A 16283-nucleotide genomic window follows, 5' to 3' on the forward strand; every position below is an offset into this window, starting at 1 on the left:
ACGTTCCTTAGTACAGCTCTATAAAATAGTAAAATAGAAAAAGTAATATTCGGAATCTAGGAAAACAAAAAGTAGAATACAAGGTTAAGATCTCAGAGAAGAATATAACCTAAAAATGAACATTATAAGGGAGGATACCATAATAAAATAATGGAATCAAATAATTCATACAATTAGCTGGGGGTAAGTGTAATAGAATAGCAATCTCTGGTATTTGACTAACCCTTTACAGAATGACGGGGAGTACCTGCCACATGGTAGAGCGCTTGGGAAGGATTCTTGGACCATGTGAGGAAAATGAGCCTGCAAGAGGTGGAGCTGCTTGCGAAGGCCCCTCAGCAATCAGTAGCAGAACCAGGATTCAGGTCAGTGTCTCCTAATTCATTGACCAGCACAGTGATAACCTCTCACGTCTGTTCCACAGTGGAAACACAGAGGAAGAGGCCCTCGACCTCTGGAGCGCTTCTTCTGAGCCTCCCATCACTCCTGGGAGGTGGGCATTATGTTGCATGCAAGGGGTGATACGCACAAGGTGGCATGGCTTAGGGAATGACAACATATATCTGAACTCGGGTGGCTTTGGTTCATGTCCAGTGTTCTTCCTACAACTCAGGTCTTTCTCTTTCATACTGTTCCCAAAGGAGCAGAAGTAAAAATAAAAACTGAAATAGTTATTTCCAAATCGGGGCATTAAGTGTTCATGGGCGATCTGTGGGGTGATATTTTCCAACTCCCTATGACAGGAAAAGAAACCCAGGGGAAGTTCCCTGGTCAGGAACTCTTGCTGTCCCTAGGAACAAGTGCTCTGGTATTTGCTTTAATAGGCTCTGAATGTCCATTCTGGGCTGATTCTTGGCTAAGCCTATTTGTGTGCAAAGCATATGAAAGGGAAGTGGGGAATGCTTGGGCAATGTCACAGGGTTGTTCAGTGACTCCATCCATGCCACTGTCTCCAAGTGGTTATTTCTTTAAGACACTTTTGGGGGAGGAGGTGTGTGCTGGTGTGACATGCAAGTATGTATATGTGTGTATGTGGTGGTGGTGGGGTGCTAGAGTGGTTTTTTCCAATGTCTATTGTTTTATGACTTTCACAGATGGAAGACTTCATTATGAAGAAATGGAAGGGGGGAGGCTATCACTTAGGAAAGAAGGTAAAAGGGGTGAAATTGATGGGAGGCAGGAAGCAGAATCGAGGGGATTTAATTGGCCTTGTTTTATAGCATTTAGCTCTGTTTTCACAGGGTAGCAATGAATAGGCCCATAAAGGTAAACCATTTTTCACTGTTATTGGACCAGGAGATGAAAGTTTCATTGTTATTTTTCCTTGGAGCTCACGTGGCCACTCCACATATTAACTCCTTTTAGCCTCAGGGACTAAGACAGGCAGTGGAACCATTGGAACTTGGCTGGGCCTTTAATAAAAATCTCGTATATTTGTAAAGTGAATCAGTTTACACAGAATTAGTCAAGGTTATCCCAACAGCTTTGTAAGCTTCAGAATAATCTCATAAAGAATCCAATGGAGAGGGCTGGGGATGCGGCTCAAGCGGTAACGCGCTCACCTGGTTGCTAGGTTCGATCCTCAGCACCACATAAAATAAAAATGTTGTGTCCACCGAAAACTGAGAAATAAATATTAAAAATTTTTTTTCTCTCTCTCTCTCTTTAAAAAAAAAGAATCCAATGAAGATTGTTATTCCCATTTTTCTAATGAGAAAACTGAGATTCAGAGACATCAAATGAGATTCTAGAAACAGGACTCCAGACCTGAGAAGGAAGAGAAAGGCACAAATTATTTGCTAATTATCCACTCTGCCACCCGCTGTGTGGAGAGACCCTGAATCTCAGAGAGGGGTCAAATTTGACCTGAAGTCATCCAGAGTAGGTTCTGCCAACAACTGGGGAGTCAGGATCAGAAACCAAGCCCGCCTGTCACTGAAACTAGTGTTCCTTTCCACTGTACCACCAAATCTCTGTGTATCGTAGCCATGGGGCAAGCTTTGAAGGAGGAAAGACCTTGGTATTGATTACCCCAAACCACTGACAAACCAAACATTATGTAAATTAGGACCCACCACGTGAATAATAGCTCACATGTGTAAGGCACTTTCAAAGGCACCCTGCGGTACATTCTTCTTTAACCCTTACAACTGTCTTGCAAACCAGATGATCATTATTATGCCCATTTACAAATGAGGAAGCTGAGACTCAGAGAGGTGAGTACTTACCTAAGGTCATTCAGCTAGTGGGTGGCACAGCCAGACTTCTGGCACAGGTCTGACTCTTCAAGACTGTGCACTTTTAACCCACGTTCCCCACTGGCTAATTTCTTTTTCATTTGGAATGTTTCTGTGGTCCTGGGTTTGAAATCTAACCTACCCCACTCTAGCCTCACAACCTAGAACATAAAGTTCAAACTGCTCAGCCCAAAGTTAAAGGTACTAGAGACACACCACGTACCCCTGCCACATTTTAGTGGATGCTTTTCCCTCAATGTCCCTTATTGCTCACCACTCCTTCAGGTCTTTGTGTCCAGAATAGCACTTTCTTCTTTCTTGCCCTTTGAGAACAATGTTCCTATTTCAAGGACTACCTCAACTGTCATCAGTTCCACATACCCTTCCAGAACCCCCTCACTAGGTGTAACAGGCCCTACATCCACCCTATGGCTCAGATCATAATACTTATTTTTCTCACCTGTCTCTGATACCACCTTAGGTATCCAAGCAGGGTCTTCTTCATTCACCCTCAGCAATGGCCTCAACAAAGACAGATATATCCTGGGCATACAGTAGGCATGGAATGAACATTTTCTTTAGAAAAGCTAAAAATGTCTAATATGCTTTAATACTTGAGTATCTTCCCATCATGTTGGTCCATTGGTGTAGTGAATGGGGCTTGGGAGTCAGAGAGATTTGGGTTCCAATCCCAACATGTCCATTTCTGAGTGGCATGGCCTTAAGCAATTACTTATTTCTGCTTCCCGATCCTCTATTCTCTCTTCTAGAATCATGGTAGAATGATAGACTCATCATGCTAGAATCTTCCTGCAGTAAGAGTGACTGTGAGGTTGAAGAGTACGGGAGATAGGAGGCATTCAGGACAGTGCTTGGTGCAAAGAGAGCTCTCGGTGAATTTTAGTTGTTAGCCACGCGGTCATTGTCACTGTGGTTTATGGTGTCTCCCACCAATGTGCTCTGAATCTCTGGAGCTGGGTGTGTATGTGATTTGGTTGGAGTTTAACCCCTTTCCTTGAACAACACTCAGCGGTTCTCTCTGACTTCTGCCATTCATGCTTGTGTCACCATTGCTGAAATTTGCTAAGTAGCCTTGTAACTCCACAAACCTTTTCTTAAAATGCTTTTATCCTTTAAGAGGCAGTATCTTGGGGAAAGAACTCAAGCAAGAAAGAAGTAGGGGAGATGGGGAACAGGGGCGAAATCTATTCCTTCAGAACTCTGCTCAGCTTTGGGATGTATTTCTATCATCTGCTGATGGAGAAATGTTTGGCAAGATAGGGTGTAAAGTCTCTTAGTGCCTAAATGAACTGCATGTATAAATCTTTTACTTTCCTCTCTGGAGGTATCAAATACTCTAAGACATAAAAATGAAAATGAATATGGATGCAAGTTCATCTCTCCCTGACCCCCCTTCCAACACACACACACACACACACACGCACACGCACACACACACACACACGCACACGCACACGCACACATGAATGCTCCAGGAAACCCACAGTTCTGTTGTTTGAACATGTTGTTTTCTTTAACCAAGTGGTTGTTTGCAAATGTTTTCTGATTGTAACAGCATTGAGACTGTCTCTCCTGGTGGAGACTAAGTTCTTTCTCTTTGAAAGATGCTGTTTACTGAAATAAATTCCACCTCCTTCTTTGTTTGGCTTTTCTTTTGTAAACAATCAGAACCAACTGGCAGAGTCTGGGAGCTTGTTCCAGTCCCATGTGGTATCTGGCTTTATTTCTCTTTTTTTCCTCCTCAGCTGAAGTACAGACTGTATTATGAGTCTCACATTCCAAGAGGCAAGAGGCCATGGACCCTGTTAATCACTTACCAAGGGTCCACAATGCACCAAGCACTGTAGGGAAGAGGAGGGAAAGATGGTTTTGATGCTCAGCTCTGGTGTGATGAAAGTCAGGGATAGAAGGAGTATCAGAAATCATTGAGTTTACAGTCCTTTAACTAAAAAGCAACTCCTCAGGAAATGGCCTGGTGGCAGATGAAAATGGGAGTGGGACATAGCATGGCTCTTAATCTGGATTCACAATGTATCTGAGCATGTACTTGCTATTTAAAAATCATGTTTACTTTTATTTTGGAATTTCACAAATTTATGTGACAAGGAGATATGTGTGTGTCTGTGTGTGTGTGTGTGTGTGCGCACGCGTGCATGTGCCAAAATGAGTGCAGCTAAGGTTAATGAATGACAGAGAGAATTTACACCAAGGTGTTTTGACCCCAAAGCCCCATTCACTTGTCATTCTACTAGTTGTACCTGCTAAGAAGGTGGCAATTCAAGGTGGAGGCCATTATTAGCATCTAGCTCACTCACATGTCAGGGTTTGGCTTTGGTAGTTTGGGTCCCAGAGCTTTTGAATTTTTTAAAAAAATAATCTTCCGCATTTAAAAGTAGCAGTTTCCTTGGAAAAGTGGAAGATCTGGCAATACTGTGCCAGTTAGTCATGATGACAATAGGAGCACATCTGTCCTCCTGGGATGGGGCACTGATTCTGTAGCTCACCAGAATCCCATCCAGACTGACTCTACTCCTGGGGTCACAGGCTTGGGCCTTGTAAGATATTTGAGCTGGTGATCCCCCAGTTCAGAGAACACCCAGTGAGGTGATGCTTTTGCCCCTGTAACCTCTTATTTTCATTCACGACAGGTGACTGATGCCTCTAATTTGACTTTTTTTTTTTTTTTGATACTGGGGTAGTTGATCACTGAGCCACATCCCCAGCACTATTTTGTATTTTATTTAGATATAGAGCCTCAATGAGTTGCTTACTGCCTCACTTTTGCTGAGGCTGGCTTTGAACTTGTGATCCTCCTGGCTTAAGCTCAGGAGCCACTAGGATTATAGCTATGTGCCATCATGCCCTGCTGGGCTGTTTTTTAACAGGTGAAATGAAGGTCTTCCTGGCTTAGATGAACCACTACATATAAGCTATAAAAGACATAATTTACTGAGTGTTTATTCTGTGTCAACATCTGTTCTTGCATTTCTCAATGATTTCCCTATTTAATCTTCAAAACAACTCTATAAAGTAGAAATTATTATGACACTCCTTCTGAAGATGAGGAAATTGGGACACAACATATAGTTAAAAAGTAACAGAGCTGAGGTTTAAATATAGAGAATATGCTCTTAATCAATATACTGCATTTCGTAAGACACTGTTTTATCTAAGTAATATGATGATTTAAGTTTTTAAATATTTTATTTTGAATTCATTTTAAACTTGTAGAGAAATTGAAAAAAAAAATAATACAAAGAATTCCCTTATATCCCTTACCCTGTTTCCACTGTTAGTGTATTAAATAAACATAGTGTAATGACCAAGCACAGGAAATTAACATGGGTACAGTATTATTAACTCAACTACAGTCCTTTTTCAAACTTCACACATTTGAACATACACATTTTTCCCTGTTTGTTCCAGGATCCTGTCCAAGACCTCCCCTTGCATCTAGCTGGTGTTTCTCCTTTGTCTCCTCTACTTTGTAAAAGTTTTACAGTCTTTCTTTGGTTTTCATGACCCCAATACTTTTGATGAATACTGATGAATTAATTTGTAGAATGTCTCTCAATGTGGGTATGTCTGATATAATCCCATGATTAGAATGAAGTTATACATTATTTTTGCAAGAATTAAAGCAATGATGTACATTATTTTTGCAAGAATTAAAGCAATGATGTTGTGTCCTTCATACACATCATATCAAGATAATGCTGGTGATTTGTCTTATTGCTGCTAACATACTTTGATCACTGGGTTACTGGGTTGGGATTAGGTTGCCCTGCTAGATTTTTCATCTTTAAACTTACTATTTATTTATTTATTTTGGGTATTGAGCAATTTTTTTTTTTCCAGACAGGTTCTTGCCTCAGCCTCCCTGGCTGGATTACAGGCAAATACCACCACATCCAGCTGAACTTAACTATTTTTTTCTTGCTAAAAATTAGCAAGAAATTAAATTTCTTGAGGTAAGACAATTTGGAATTATGCAAATCTTTTTCTCCTCAAACTTCTTTTCTACTAATTTTAACACTTTTTGGTTGGTCTTGTGTGCAACAATGTGCTTCTTTTACTTTCAGTAAATGAATTACAAAATAAATAGAAAATACTGAAAAATTGTAGCAAGAATCAAGATTTTGATGCAAAACATCTGAAAGTTACTACTACGAGCACTGTTACTTCTTCTTCTTCTTCTTTTTTCTTTGGGCAGTGTTGGGGATCAAATCTGGGTCTTTAGGAGTGCTAGGAAAGTACTCTAACACTGAACTCTATATAGCTATAAAGATATAGCTCCTGAAAGCTATATCTTTATTTAATAATCAATATGTACTTTTAATTTCCCAATTGGAATTGATATCCTAACTTCACATAAATGAATTTTGTGACTTTGAGCAAACTTCATTTGAAATCTCAGTTCCTAGTTTTTAATGGTGATAACAATAGCAATTTGAAAGTTTTCTATAGGAATAAAAGGTCATTAAAAATAGATTCTCTAGTTAGAATCCCAGAGATGTTACTCATGAACTATGGAACTTTTGGTAGTTTGGACAACCCAGCTATGCCTAAGTATCTTGAAAAGCCACCATCAGGACTAAACAAGATAAGAGCTATTAAATTCTTACTTAGCACAGCGCCTAGCAAATAGTAAGTTATCAATACCTATTTGTTGACTCTGAACTTAATATTTTCAATCATTCACCAAACAGCACTCAATACAAACTGTGACGGGACTAAGATTTTATCCTACTTGCATGCTAATACAGGCTGCTTTGCCACAGCATCATGATGCCGACAGAAGTTACAAGTCTCTGCTCTTCTGGATCAGAGACTTTATTACTTCATTTATAAGAATTTATTACTCACCATACAGCAAACAGCTTGAGCTTTGTGTTCTGATTATTCTTCTGGCCTTTGGCATTCAGTGGGTAATGTAGGGTGTCCCAGGTGGATGCTACACAAAGACTGGGTCTGCTTCACAGCTGAGGAGCCCTGAGCTTAGGAAACCTTCATCTTTTATTCTAGACAGCAAAAATCCTGCTCTCTGCTCTGACACTCCTTTATAAAGTTGTTTATGATATAAATATCTTTGCAAAGATATCCTCCAACAAACCAAGTTGTGCCTTTACCCAGAGATATGCATGAACATGGGGTTGGTGGTCCAACTGAATCACAAAGAAAGATGGTTAAGGCAACAAAATCGTCCTTCTAAAAGAAGATATTTATTTTTTAATTATGAAAAATTTTGCATATAGAAAGTACATGGGAAATAATCTTGAAGACACCTATAAACATGAAAAAAATTAAAAAGACATTAGCATTTTACTGCATTTGTTTGAGTTGTGTTTAAAAAAAAAGGAGAAAAACACAGCTAAAAGCCAACTCTATCCTCCTCTCTTTCAAAGGGATAACTTCTACTTTGTGTGTTTTATAACTTATCACAAATTATTTCATACTAGAAGTTTCTTTCCATTCATGTTTTTGGCATTTTATATTACATTTTGGGTATTTACCTCTGTTGATATGTTTTTGATTTAACTTATGAATTTTAAGTGACTTAATAATCACGTTAGGATGTGAAGTTTATTGTCAGATTTGTTTTGGTGACATTGAGCAATTTACATATTCTCTTTGAATCTAAATTTCCTCATACATAAAATGGCAATAATAATGCCAACATCAAGTTGTGAAGATTAAAGGAGGTAATGTATGTAGATTGTATAAAATAGATTGTATTTGTTTGCTAGGGCAGATGTAATAAAAAGACCACCAACTGAGTGGCTTAAATGACAGACAATTTCTCACTGTTATGTAGGCTGGAAGCCCAAGATCAGAATAGCAGGGCTGGTTTTTTGAAGCCTTTCTCATTGGCTTGAAGATGACCATATTCTTGCTCTGTTCTTAGGTGTGTGCATATTGTGTGTCCAAATGTCTTCTTCATAGAAACAGTCATAGTGGATTAAGGCCTGTTCTAATGGCCTCATTTTATCTTCATTGTCCCTTTAAGAACACTGCCTGGCCTGGGGATGTGGCTTCATGATGGAGTGCTGGCCCCACATGCATGCACAAGGTCCCAGGTTCTCCCAGAATGGGGAAGCAGGGAAAAAAATATCTCCAGGTAGAGTCACATTCTGAGGCACTGGAGGATAGGGCTTTTGGGGAGATGCGATGCAGCCCAAAAGTAAGTGTTATTTTAATTATGGTTTGATGTATATGAATGTTCTTTAGAGTCTCTATTCCTGCGCCATCACCACTGGGAAAGAATTGGGTTTCCTTCTTTGGCAATGCCCAAAAGTTCTGCAATAAACATCTTTTTATAAGTCTCTTTTGGACATATGTAACACAGTTTTTTGTTGTTTTCATTTTCGATTTAGGATAGAAGTCTTGAAGTGAAAGTGTTATATTGAGTATTCAAATCTTTGACTTGTACCAAGTATTGTCAAATTATTTTCCAAAGTGATGGGATCAATTAATGATCCAAGATATGGTACTTCTTTTCCCCTCATCCTTCCCAACATTAGATGTTACTAGATTTATTAATGTTGGCTAAATTTAATATCGTAAATTAGTATCTCTTTTTAAAATTTTTTAATGATTTTTAATTAATTTATTTTTACCAATCTGAATTCTGGTAAATAATAGTGTCTTCTTATAAATTTTTTTATTCAGCTTCCCCATCCCCAAAAAACCAAAAATTCATATCTTTTGCCAACTTTAATGGAATAGTCTTGCTTTTATAATTTTATTTTTATTCTTAAATTGTTTATTTATTCTCTGACTTTTAAAATAAAACTTGGCAGAAGTTTGTATGTTTTGTAAGTCCTTTAAAAAGAAGCTTTTGGTTGTGCTTTTAAGATACTTATTACATGGGATACAGAGTTACATTTTGATTTCATGATTTAGGGAGAGTGCACGTCAACAAATTTTTGACAAATAGTTAATCATTCAAGAGACTTATCATCTCAAGCCTTGCTCAATGAATTTTAACAACTCTTTACCATATATTAAAAATAGGGAATTTGATGGATGATTGTCTGATGGTGTGATATTCCATGTATTCACAATGGTAAAATAAAAAGAAAAACGCTGAAACTGAACTCCAGATGCTCTTTCCCTAAGTCTGTGCAGCTCAGTGCATGGCGTTTTGCTAATTGCTTCATCACTCAGCCAAAGCACTTGATGCTCTCTGCCTTTCATACTTTGCATCCATCCATCCACAGATCCTGTGATGTTGAGCCTTAAAAATACATTCTGAATCTGACACTTCCCCCCACGCCAGAGCCCTCACTCCCTCCTCACCAACCTCTCTCATGAGCTACTGGAACCATTCTTAACTGCTCTTCCTGTTTTCACAATTGCCACTTGAAATTCTCAGTTGACTAGCAGAGAGGTGCCATTAAGAGAAGTCAAATGATTAATTTCCTGCTCAAACTCCTCCAGTGGCTTCCCTAAATATGAAGAATAAGTTCAAAGTCCTGACTGTGCTTCCCAGGGCCCATTTCAGTCTGTCTCTTGGTCTCCTGCCTTCTACTCCTTCATCCCAGACACACTCCTTTGCTTGTGGCTCCTTGAATACATCAGACATGTTCCCATACACACGTGGCACTTAGGATTCTCTTTGTTTGGAATACACAAGCTCTACATTCCTACTTTTATAGCTTATTAAGATATTATCTAAGTGTCATCTAATCCTGGGGTCTTCCTTGACCACCTCATAGAGAATATTCTGCTCTTATTATGCCCTTCTCTTGTGTTTATTTTCTTCATGCCATTTACCTGGCATGAGGCTGGTTATTTATTTGTTGGTTTTCTTTGTCCTTGGAATCTGAATGTCATAAGGGCAGATCTTTGTTTTGTTAGTGTACTATTTTCATGACCTATAGTTTTCTCCTTCATCACTATGCTACTTTCCTATGAACAATTTCATATATTCTCTTCTCTTCTCAAATTCTTCCCCATTGTCTTCTTCATGAACTTGCTTCTCATTTTACTGAAAGTAGAAATTCTACACATTCTTACCCAGCATCTGCAAGCGACCATGCTCTGCCTTTCTTCCTTCAACACACGTGGACGCACACCATTTTAACAATGGGCATCTCCTCTGCTGTGCCCTGGATCCATCCCCTTTCACCCGCTCAAGGACTCACACCTAGTAATTCATCCCATTGCCTCCTGTATCATTAACTCTTTCTCCATTTTTCTGATCTAGACCTTTCCCATCAATATAGAAGCATGGTGATAGATATATCATTTTAAAAAAATAACCTTTTTCCCCCCTCTTCTTCCTCCAGTGAAAATCCCCTCCTCCATTTCTTTATTCCCTTTAAAGCCAAATTATATGCATGCTCCTAACTTTTTCTTCTTGGAAAAGCAATTTGAAAACGAAACCAAGATATTCAGTTTTAGTGGATCTTGAATGAAGTCAGGAAATTGCATTATATGTTTTTAAGACTCCCTCAGTGAGTGTGTTCAGCATTGAGAACTATTAATTTAAGATTTTGGGTTAGAGCTATTACCAACTAAAGATGAGAATGGAATTCTCCAATTTTACTGGAAGTCAGTGTCATAAAGGGCTTGCTTTATACGACATGCTGAGTTTACCAGGAACATGGTCATGATGGAAAAGCTGGTGCACCTTTGTATTATTTCCCTGTTTATCTAAGTGTCATGGAAATCTGGGATGAGTAACAGGAAACCTTAGCCTTGTCTCCATAGGCTAATGCCTGCATTTCCCAGCCTTATTGATGTGGGAAGCAGGCAGTAGATGAGGTGGAGGAAGAAGCAGGAAGAGTGAAGGGAAATTCTAATTTTTCTACTCAGACTAGGTTTTCTAGACATAGATGGATAAGCTCTGCATTTATCTCTGTAAACCCTCCCTCGTATTAAACACCTGACCTTTTAGGTGCTGGTGGTTCAGTGAATGTGTGTTGGATTAATAAAAATAGGAAGTTGATCATGTCCCTTGATGTCTCTGGGATTGTTTGCAAGAAGGTCTCAAAGAGTTCATGATGGCCAGTCATAGATGTTTCAAAAGAAGCATAAATTTGACATTAGGTTTCTTTAGTTTATTTATTCTTCCATTTATTCACTCCCATAAATATTTGTTGAGTACCTGTCTTATGCTGAGCCTTGAAATGATGCTATAGATGCTATGAAGATTTCGATTTAGTACAATGTTAACCTAGGTAGACAATCCAAAGCCACAAGTCCCGAGCTGTGTGGGTTTGTGCCGATTATTTCTCTGACACATACCTCAGTGTCTCCACATAAGGGATGGGAAGACTGTACATATTTTAATGGAGTGCTATGAAAACTAAATGAGAATATCATATGAACACCTTGTTTATACACCATGATGCACAGAGTAAGTCTTACTAGTGCAGATGGTCCACACCCTACATTTTAAAATAGTAGGTTAGAAAAAGAACAAACGTGAAGGATGAAATTGAATTGTTCTGCTGGCAAATGGGGTTTGAAAACTGCTAGTTGTCACTTTTTCACTTTTAGTGAGGCCTTTTCAGGCTTTGGCTTATTAAAGCTGACCGTGGTGAAGGCAAGGCCTGCTTCCTCCTTTATCCATCAAGTGCAAGGGCAGTTACCCACCCTAGATCGGGGTGGCCTTGCTGGGTTTGCCAGGCTGTGGGGTAGCATGTTGTTTGTGAGGCTCTTAAAACCTTGTTGTTTCTCAAACAAAATAAACTTGCAATCAAAAATTGTTTTTAATCTGCACCTCTCCATGGGTCAGGTCTGTCTTTGCAGTCCAGCTCCTGGTGGCAAACCACTTTATGAAACTGCCCGAGAAAATAAGAAACATAAACTGCTACCACCAAGGGAGCATTCTTGTTACAAACACTCTCGTGTTGCCTTCAAAGAGGCTCAGAACTTCAAAATTTAGAAACCTTAGGGATCACCTGGACCATGGTTCCCAAAAGCCAGTCCTCCGCTCAGGTTTGGTCCTGATGGAATTTCATTGATTTCATTAGCTGAACACATTTATTTTAAAGGATTTTTTTCTGTTTTTTTTTTTTTTTTTTTTTTTTTTAATGAAACGACAGATTGACGGTAAAAAATAGCATAGCCACTCCCCACCCACACACACACACTGTGAAACAACAAATTCTGGAAACCAGTTTTGCAGATGGGAAAATGAAACTTAAGAGAAGTAATATGATTTCTCTAAATGACTTAGCCTATTATTTAAAGCACAGGAGTCAACCTTAGATCTACTGGTTAATAGTTTAGTGCTGACTCAGGAAACAGAATCACTTATAATGAGAGAAGTAATTTTCATGTGTTACAGAATTCCCAGCTTCCATAGATATTTTGCTAATGCATAGCCAGTATGCTCCATCATTGGCTTGTGTTTTGGCAGAAGGGAAATTTATACCATCATGGCCCGTGCATTTTCCATTCTCTCTTTTTTTTCTTTTTTTTATTATTGGTTGTTCAAAACATTACAAAGCTCTTGACATATCATATTTCATACATTTGATTCAAGTGGGTTATGAACTCCCATTTTTACCCGTATACAGATTGCAGAATCACATCAGTTACACATCCACGTTTTTCCATTCTCTCACCTTAAAAAAAAACAACCCACAAAACCATATTGTTAGAAAGGACCTTGTACAGTACTGGGAGGGCAGCTATGGCTAAGGGTGGTACTTGTGGTATGTTAGGACTTAGACTTAAGTTCTGTCTATGTTATTGACAATGTCACTTAATGTCTTGAACCAATCTGATTATCTGTAAAGTCTCTTTTAACTTGCCAAGCTTCATAAAAAGATAAAAAGGAATATACAGATGAAATTGCTTTGTAAATCACATAATGGTCTACAGATTGAAAAAGTTATTATTGATGACAAAAACTAAAAGTTGCAGCCTTTCATCTGATAATAATAGATCCATTTCTCAAGGATGGTAGAGAAGAGAGATTCTAAAATTTTGTGTGAATATATATTGGAAACAGACAAGAGAGAATGTATTTGCTCAAACTTCAGAGCAAGTGTCTCTTTAAATTTTGTATCTAAGAGGCCTCACTAGCCCACCCCTTTGGTCTGTTCCTGAGTGTTACCTAGGATGCTGTGGCTCTCCTCTCCTGAGGTCAAGTCCCACAGAGGGATTAGGCTGAGAGTTTTTGATTGTCACAATTTTAATAGTCACAAGAGCCCTGAAAGGAGGGCTCTAAGTGGCACATGAGGGTATCCTCTAAACCATTATGGAAAAGTTTAGCAATCTCTTACAAAGTTCAATTACTTACTGTTTGACCTTCAAACTTTTATATATTCCCAAGAGAAGTGAAAGTAATTGTTCATAAAAATTCTTGTACAAAAACATCCACAGAAGTCCCAAATGGTAAACAACACTTTATTCCAGCAACAAGAGAATGGGATAATAAACAAGGAGGGAAATGAATTACAGTAGATGGGGTAGAGAGAGAAGATGGGAGGGGAGGGGAGGGGGGATAGTAGAGGATAGGAAAGGTAGCAGAATACAACAGTCACTAATATGGCAGTATGTAAAAATGTGATGTGTAACCGATGTGATTCTGCAATCTGTATTTGGGGTAAAAATGGGAGTTCATAACCCACTTGATTCTAATGTATGAAATATGATATGTCAAGAGCTTTGAAATGTTGTGAACAACCAATAAAAAAAAAGATTCAACAATGAATGAATTTCACAAATGAGACTTTCAAAACTATGTTAAATCAAAAACAAACAAACAAACAAAAAACACCTGGGCAAAAAAATGGTACATTCTAGGTGATTTCATTTATATAGAACCTAAAATAGGCAAGATAAAGTTATAATTGAAAATAAATTTTAGGTGCTACGGTTGTAGATCAGTGGTGAAATGCTTGCCTACCATGTATAAGGCCCTGGGCTCAATCCTCAGCACACACACACACACAAAAAAAAAAAAAAAAGAAAGAAAGAAAGAAAAGAAATTTTAGAGAGGTTATCCCTGCGATGGAGGATTGCCTAACAAAGGAAATGAGAAAAGTTCCTGAGCAATGAGGATGCTCTGTATTTTGATAGAAATGTCACTGATACAGATTCATATTTATCAATACTCATCCCATCTTACACTTAATATTGTACATTTAATGGAATATAAATTAAATCTTCTAAAAAAGCTCATTTATGGTAGTCTAATTTGGAAAATACAAAATTCTGAAGTTCGGATTTGAGCCAAGAGGTAAATATGCACATGAAAAGAATTTTAAAACTTTTCTCACGCCATGAGGACAAGGCATCAGAGAGAGGACAGTGACACCAGATAAAAATAATACTGATTCCCGAGAGGAGAAGGTACAAGAAGTAGAGAGCAGAGGATGAATCTGCAGGGTACCTAATCTCCTAAAATAAAATTGATACAAATTTAGAATTTAAGCCTTGAGCACTTACAGATGGCATGGAAATTAGAAGTCTGCTCAAAGAGTAATAAAACCCTGCATATCAAAAGGGAAATCTTGGTGTGATGAAATGCTAAAGAACATGCACAGTACATATAAGTCCAGAAAAGGCTACATGAGAGATTCCTTTTGGCTCTAAGTCCTGTACTTTTTAAAACCAAGTCAATTATCAGTACCAGTTGTCATAGGTCATACATAATTGTTCTTAAATTAACCACATAGAGAACAATATATAATTCTATTCCATAGTGTGATTTGGTCACTCTGAAAGAATCCATTTTAAGAAATATTAAGGAATGACACTAAGTAAACTCTGTTTGGTTTTCAACAAAACATGGAAGGAAAAAAAATACACAAATAGTTTCCCTTAGAGAATGTTATTTAACAAGACCTTTTTCTGCCTGAATTTATTTGTTTGCACTGTCTTTTGTTTTAAAGAATTGTAATGTAATAAAGTGGAAACTGACCAAAATGAGAATATTATATAAAATTTCCCAAATTTCATTAAGTTCTCATCCCACAGATTGCGCTGGTTTGTTTCCTGCAGTTAGTGCCTCTGGGAATTCTTCTCAAAGTAACCATGACTGTTTGTATTTTGTGGCTTGACTGGGCTGGGGAGGGAAAGGAGGATGGTTGGTTTAAAAGCCTTATACAAATCCATGCCTTGGCTTCAATTAGCATTGCGGTTCTGATTGGTCAGCAGCTTCATATGAAAATGTCACCTTGTCATAATGTTTTTTCTTGTTCATTGTGTAAGAAAGATTGCCTTGCTGAATTGCAGAAGCTGGCTTTGAACTTGCGATCCTTCTGCCTCAGCCTCCTGAGCTGTTTGAATTACAGGCATGGGCCACCGTGCCTGGCAAATATTGCTACTAAGTTTAATTAACTTGAAATACTTTTATTTTCATGTATGGCTAATAGCATCGGCAAACTCTTCTTTCTGCCTGTCTTGGAGTCTCGTATGTAGCCTAGTTCTCCACCTGATTCATGGAGACCAGCACAGACATTCTTGTCATGTCTCTGTTTATGCTACAGTGATCCCCTCACACAGAGATCCATGGCCTCTGTCTTCAAGGTATCCAATAGCTGTAGCAGTAGCTGCTGTTCTGCCTTTCAGAGCCTGAGTGTGCCTATATTACTTACTCTGAAATTCTCATATTGCATATTGTGAGATTCCCTTACTTAACCAGGAGAGAAAGTTTATTTCTTTAAGCTCTCAGTTTTCATTGTTCTCTTTCTCTTGGATGTATCCCAGTTATCCCTTTACTGCCAGCCATAGGGTTATTACTAGCCTCCAACAGAGGCATTTTTCACCCCGGGTTGCTGATTTATTGCCCCTTCAATTCTTTCCAGAGACACATTTGATAAAAATAATAATTGTAATCAATCAGAGCTAGGCTATGTGCCAGGAATTGGCTAGTTATTTTACAGACAATATATTTAATCCTAACAATAATTGTGTAAGGGAGGTATATTATTATCCTGGTCTAACAGTAAGGAAAATGAAACTCAGAGAGGTTAAGTAACTTGTCACAATGAGTAAATGGAGAAGCAAGACTGAAGTCCAGATCTCCAGACTCTGAAGTTTAAACATTTCCAAGTCTAC

General features: G+C 38.4%; 1 long non-coding RNA gene across 1 annotated transcript in view; it reads left to right on the plus strand.

The window, feature by feature from the left end:
• Positions 1 to 238: 238 nt before the first annotated feature.
• The window catches only part of LOC308656605, a 176456-nt gene continuing 160411 nt past the window's right edge, over positions 239 to 16283 (plus strand). Inside the window, exon 1 of the long non-coding RNA XR_014023756.1 lies at positions 239 to 365. This is a non-coding gene — a long non-coding RNA (uncharacterized lncRNA). The remainder of the gene's footprint in view (positions 366 to 16283) is intronic.

The sequence above is a fragment of the Spermophilus citellus genome (assembly GCF_964194105.1).
Source record: "Spermophilus citellus genome assembly, chromosome: 9".
Lineage (NCBI taxonomy): Eukaryota > Metazoa > Chordata > Mammalia > Rodentia > Sciuridae > Spermophilus > Spermophilus citellus.